The sequence below is a fragment of the Balaenoptera borealis genome (assembly GCF_965194805.1).
Source record: "Balaenoptera borealis genome assembly, chromosome: 18".
NCBI classification, from domain to species: Eukaryota; Metazoa; Chordata; class Mammalia; order Artiodactyla; family Balaenopteridae; genus Balaenoptera; species Balaenoptera borealis.
This window is the reverse complement of record NC_138877.1, coordinates 78,229,083-78,235,082: the sequence shown is the minus strand read 5'-3', so window position 1 is coordinate 78,235,082 and position 6,000 is coordinate 78,229,083.

The following is a 6,000-nucleotide window of genomic DNA, read 5'->3' as shown; positions in this document are numbered from 1 at the left end:
ATGTTTAGGATATTGGTTCCCACCTAGTCAATCACAGCTGTAATTGTTAAGCTACTTACATCGCTAATATGCTGGGTAATAACCAGATAGGATTTAATATTTGACATTTACCGTCAATTACCTTTCTTCTGACATGTGTCTCCTCTACACCAGGATCTGTACATTGGGCTCTCTCGTGACTTCTGGATAAAATAAACAGAATTGCAGGGCAGAAGAGGGAAGTGAAAATAAAAAGCAGCTGTGTGTGTCTCTACGTTGATCTGCCACCCTGGATTTCCCAACACGGAGCGGGGCCCTCGCTCCACTGGAAGGGTTACAGGATGCCAACTGCACGTGCTACCAGAATTACTTTAAAAGATTTTGCTCTCGTTCTCCTCACTGGGGGGAAGGGGTCACCTTTATTTTTGCCTCACAAACGGAGAGGCCGGGGTGCAGAGGGTTTACAGTGGCCTCCCAGGCAAGAGTCATGTGAAAATTTGCAAAGAGCACCCATCAGGTTTCCTCCCAAAGATCTTACTTCCCCGCATGTGCTTTCATTTTCAATGCAAAATAAAATCGAGAGGGAAAATGGTCATGGGGAAGACGCAGGGCTCCAGAGTCACAGGCCTGGGTTTGAATCAACGCTCTGCCACTTTCTGGCAAATTCAGGAAATCACCTATATGGCCTGGGCTCCAGCTTCTTTTTCCAAGAAGGAGCGTTTCTGTGAGCTTAAGTGAGGTCACTCATGCCAAGCCTGAGCAGCGGGGCTGGCACAGAGGAAGGGCACGGTAAGCTGTGGTCACCAGCGGTGCGGCCTGGCAGTGCTGTGCTGACCCGGCTGGAGGCCGCATCTGAATCTGGAGCCTTGGGAGCTCGGCGACAATCAATTCCCTGGGGGTCTGGGGGTCCTGCTCTCCCCCCCCCCCCCCGCCGGCTGGGGCAGCTCCAGCCGGGACCATCCCTCTTGTCTGTATCCCGCCGCACTAGGCACTTGAGGACCCTACGAAAGTGCTGGGTGAGGGCAGCGGACCCCCAAGTGTGGGCGTCCCCCATATCAGGCTCTGTCTCCAGGACACCAGGGCTCCAACAAAGCCCCAGAGTCTCGGGCGTGGACCCGACATCACAACTCCACTGAGGGTCGGATTCCACTGACCAGCTCCACTGAGAAAACCAACAAAGAGTCCTCGGTAAGGAGGTTGGGAGTCCATTCCCCTTGACGTCACGGCTGTGGTGCGACATCACACGGTTCCAGGGAGCACCAGCCCTGCTGGGGACAGCGGGACGCATCCCAGAAAGGTCCCAGTTACCAGACGTACGTAGAGAAGTTTCCCTTGGTGGGTGTTCTTATCGAGGGCCCAGATGAAAATCACGGGAAGTTTCTCCAAAAGTTGTCACCCAGGAGATTGCGTACATTATTTTAATCCTAAAGACACACACACACGTGCATACAGATATGCACACACACCGTACATACACACACAGGTATGTGCGTACACACCACACACATGCACGAACACACACACATAAGATCCAGCCAGCTAAATTTTTGGTCTGTAACCTACTGTGAGCTAGTTCCCTTTAAGTTTTCTGCGCCATTTCTGCTCCGTCATCCCAGGAGCTTTCTATCTGTGGCCTCACGCGATGGGGCAGCACCTCTGGGGGCTCAGGAGAGACTCCCCTCACTCAGGGGGTGGGCACAACCCCCGTGACATCAGGTAACGGTTTGGTCTTGGGGTTGATGGCGTCAACGTCACCTCTTGTCACCTCACTAACCTTTTCCTGATGATATTTTGTCTTGAGGGCCTGCACTTCTCCACAGCTTGAAACTCTGCTTGAAGTTGAAGATAAGCCAACATTTGGATGCACTTTTTCCTGAGAATGAACTTACTGATTATTCCAAGGACTGTGCAACTTTCTAACATTTTTACAGTGTATGTATGTATGTCAGGATGGGGTTGGGTAATGAAGATTTTCTTTCTTTCAAATAATTTAGCAGAAAGTAAATACCCATAACCCTTCAGTCAGGTATGCTCCGTTAATAAGGAAAGTATATAATTTACGTTGTTACTCTCTTTTTCAAACATTTTGGCAATAAACCAACCAGTAAGATGTACTACACCAGTGACAGCCACATACTATCTTGAAAACTATATTTTTACGAGTTATTAAATGCTCCTTATTCCCTGCAGAAGAAAGGGGCTTGTTTCAAGGGGATTCTGCTCAAAGTTTAAATTGGAAAGGACGTGTGGATCTGACAACCAAGGAGCATTAAGACTTCAAAGCAAAGCAAATGAGGCTGGACCCAGTCATTTTGCAATAAAATGTGAAGTCATGTAATAGTGCCCTTTTAAGCCACTTGGGACTTTTAAGACTTCAAATAAAATGCTATTAGCACAGACAGATAAACAATCTAAGCCGCTATTTGCCTGGGGTGATACCCTTGTGATTTACAATGGGCAAAGAAAATACAGCAGCCCTGGTGTTGAGAAAGAATGGCACACACACTGGTAACCTCTCCTCGAGATGGCAGGTCTTTGCATTTGTACCTGCGCAAGCTCTCATCCCCGCCCCCAGCATCTCGTGGACCCCTCCGCTCCAAACCCAGATCCTGTCTTCAGGTGAGCGGCAAAGACGGGTTTCAGGAGGGAACATCGAATGTGAGAAAGTCACCAATTTATTTTAGCTGAGCAAGAGAAAAACTAACATTTTGCCCTTGTTTTTGCTTTAATTAGTGAGCAATGTCACCCACGGGGTATTCACTTCGAGTCACAAATGTCTGCTTTTTGAGCGCCCTGCTGGACCTGGCTGAAATCAGGAAGGCCCACTCCCAGGGGACTTCTTCTCGATTTCAGAGGTACTTCGCCCCACCGCACACTGCTGATCGCAGCAGCAAAAATGTTCGGAGTCAGGAAGTCCGGAGGGTTGGGCCCTGCAGGGCCAATCCATGGGTCCCACTGCCCTGTTTCTCTTCAGGGGAGATCCGCTCCAGCAAATCCCAGCGTGAGGGACAGCGGGGGCACCCAGGCTCTCCATAGCGTCTTTAGCCTGGGAACTCGGCTTTTCCAACATTTCCCTGCTACCCACCCACCCCCACCCCCATCCTCGGGGCCATTGCACGAGGCCCCGCGGAAAAAGTGCCCATCCAAGTTAGCTTCTGCGGCAAGCAGAGGCCAGGGTGTGATCTCCACAAAACCTGGTGGTGGCTTCCGGTTAATGGCAGGGGTGCATCTAGTCCGTCAGGGACGCGTGTCTCCCCTTCCAGCCGCCACGGCCAGGCACACCGCATCCTTCCCGGAGCCCGGTGATCGTCCGCCTCCTGTCCTGCCTGGGCCACCGCTGAGCTGCTGGCGGCCGGAGTAAAATGTGCCAGACGCTCCTGGCAGTGGCACAGACAGCTGCTGGATTTAACCTGCCTACACATAATAAGCCGGGAGAAGCCGAGAGGGCTACTTAGAAGATGCTGTCGTTCCAGCCTGGGAATTCTTCTGTGCTGTCACCTGAGAGGTCGGAGGACATCTCACGGACAGACGGGTCGCCGTTGTCAAAATGCCGTTCCATTTCCAAATCTCCCGAACACATTTCCCAAGTCTAAGAAGTCGAATCCGGGTCCAAGGCTACTGTCCCAATCACCAACAGTCAAGTAAGAATAAAATACAACAAGAGCAACTATTGAGGATTAAGCCAGTAAGGCTATTGTCCCTTTAAATTGAAAAAGAAAGAGAGAAAGAAAAATATTCTGCAAGTTCCATGGAAAAAAAATGTCGTATGTGTATAGACCCCCAAATCCCCTCTGTTTAAACAGGGTGATTAATATCAGCTCCTGTAGGAAATTAAATCCAGGGAAGAACAGTAATATGCAGATATGCAGATTTCCGGGCAGAACGGCCATCTCTGGGTAGGGAGCTGGCTGATTAATCTGCGTCCTCAGAATACAAAATGAAACACGGGGCTCCCCTGGGCAGTGAGAGAAATGACTCTGCCCCCCGCAGAAGGGGGGAGAAAGGACCAGGCACAAACAACGGGGTCGCGGGCCACATGCGGAGGGCTACGCTCCGGTATTTAAACCAGCGGGTCACAGCGCAAAGCCTGACTGCTTCATTCCAGGCTTCGCCGCGTGATCTCTGGAAAGTTCTCCCTCCCTCGTTTCTGCAGACGCGGAAGAACTGCCAGGCGTCCCTGTTCATTGATCTTCGCGGTCGTCTTCCAGCCCTCCTCCGCGGCTTCTGAGAAGGGTGCCCCGTTCTCCCACGTGAGCCCGAGACCACGCGTGCGCCCAGCTACACGCTACCCGTACAGCCCCACCCGCTGGGGTGTTTTTTCTTTCTGAAAAACTGAGTGGGGTAGACAAATTTTTTAATTTAAAGTACGACACCAGAAACTTATTTGCAAATGTAAATGACTCTCCCTCATCATTTCAAAATGTCGGTGTGGTCATAGCACCTGGTCTGGCACGAGGATAAGATTTTTGATCATTGAATAATGATGCTATTAATTTTTTTGAAAAAAAATATTTACAGCAAGATGCAAAATGTCATTTTCAGTGGGATTTTTCTGTCGTTACTGGAAACCCAAGCCTGTTATTCTGAACCATTCAGAGTCTCTCCAATAATTGTATAGAAGTAGGCATTATGCTATATTATTAAAGCTGTAATTTCCTGCTGAATCTGTCTGGATGTTTCTTTTTATCACTTGGCAATTTCTATCCAGTTACAGCATAATTAAGTTTCCTGACCCTTGCTCACTCTTAACAGGACGCTTAGAAATACACTAGAATTGCAGATCTGCGGGCCGATGTCCTGTCTCCCCACACGGTAATGGAATAAAATTATTAATCCAGTAATTGTACAGAACACATTACTTTGCATTGAATGTTCCTGGTTCTCATTTTCTGTCGGGGACAATCAGCCCGAGGGTACAAATCATTTCTGCAGGAGCGCAGCCCTTGAAGAAAGCCTCTCATTCCCGCTCCTGGAGCTACCTGGGAAGCTGTGATTATTCGGGGCCTAATACAGCGCTAGGCTCGAGCCAACAAAACAAAGTTAATAAAATGGACTAAGGAACAAGGTTATTTTCCAGCTGCAGCTCACGCGCCGAAGTCAGAACCAACGGCTAGATGATAAAGTACACAACCGCCCTGTAAGTGGTCTCTGAGGGTTCGCATAGGGCCGGTTCCGTCTACAGCTGCTTTCACCAGAAACAAGGGGGCTGTTTTGGCTTTCATCATGCAGGTCCCCACGTGGTAAGGGCTCTGTAAATCACGGCCTACCACCCGCGTGCATGCGGGCACGGGCTGCAAGGTCAGGGGCACAGGCCACGGAGCGCTGCACTCGGACTGGGGGCCATGCTCCAACACCCCCGAAAGGCCCACAGGCGAGCAGGACCCACGCTCCCGGCCCCACTAGACTCGCCCTGCATCCTGGAAGAAGGGTGCCATGGAAGCAGAGCGTAAGTCTGGAGGGTCGTTGGACCGAGGCCTGGATCTGCTGGGTGAGATCGCGGAAGGTCGGTGGAGCGGGAAGCCGGCCGCCCAGCCTGTTTGATGAGAAGGTCGAGCAGGCCTGACCACGGGAGGATAAATGGCCAGCACGTTCCCCATCCCCACGGAGACAGTGAGATTTGATTCTGAAGCAGTAACAGCTTCCCAAGCAAAACGACCTTCGCTTATTTATGTGTACAACGCGTAACTGCACGATGCAAAGTTGATCTACACGCTCTGTGAGGTGCATGCTCAACGTGGGTTGTACGTTACAACCAATGCATATACCATAAACACTTCTTGTTTCAAATGCCCTACCGTGCCCGTGGTGCTTCCTGAAGTCCCCTCTGAGGGTCAAGGTCAATGCCAGAGCACGGAACCTACCTACGCATTTCCAGAACAGACCAGCAGGTTTATAGACTAAGCCCTGTGACTTCCTTTCACATCCAGATAAAGGAAGACGTACAATTTCCATTCTGCTGATACACGCTAGCTGTCGATTAATAAGTACGCTGTTTTACAGTTCACTGACCACACGTCGGTT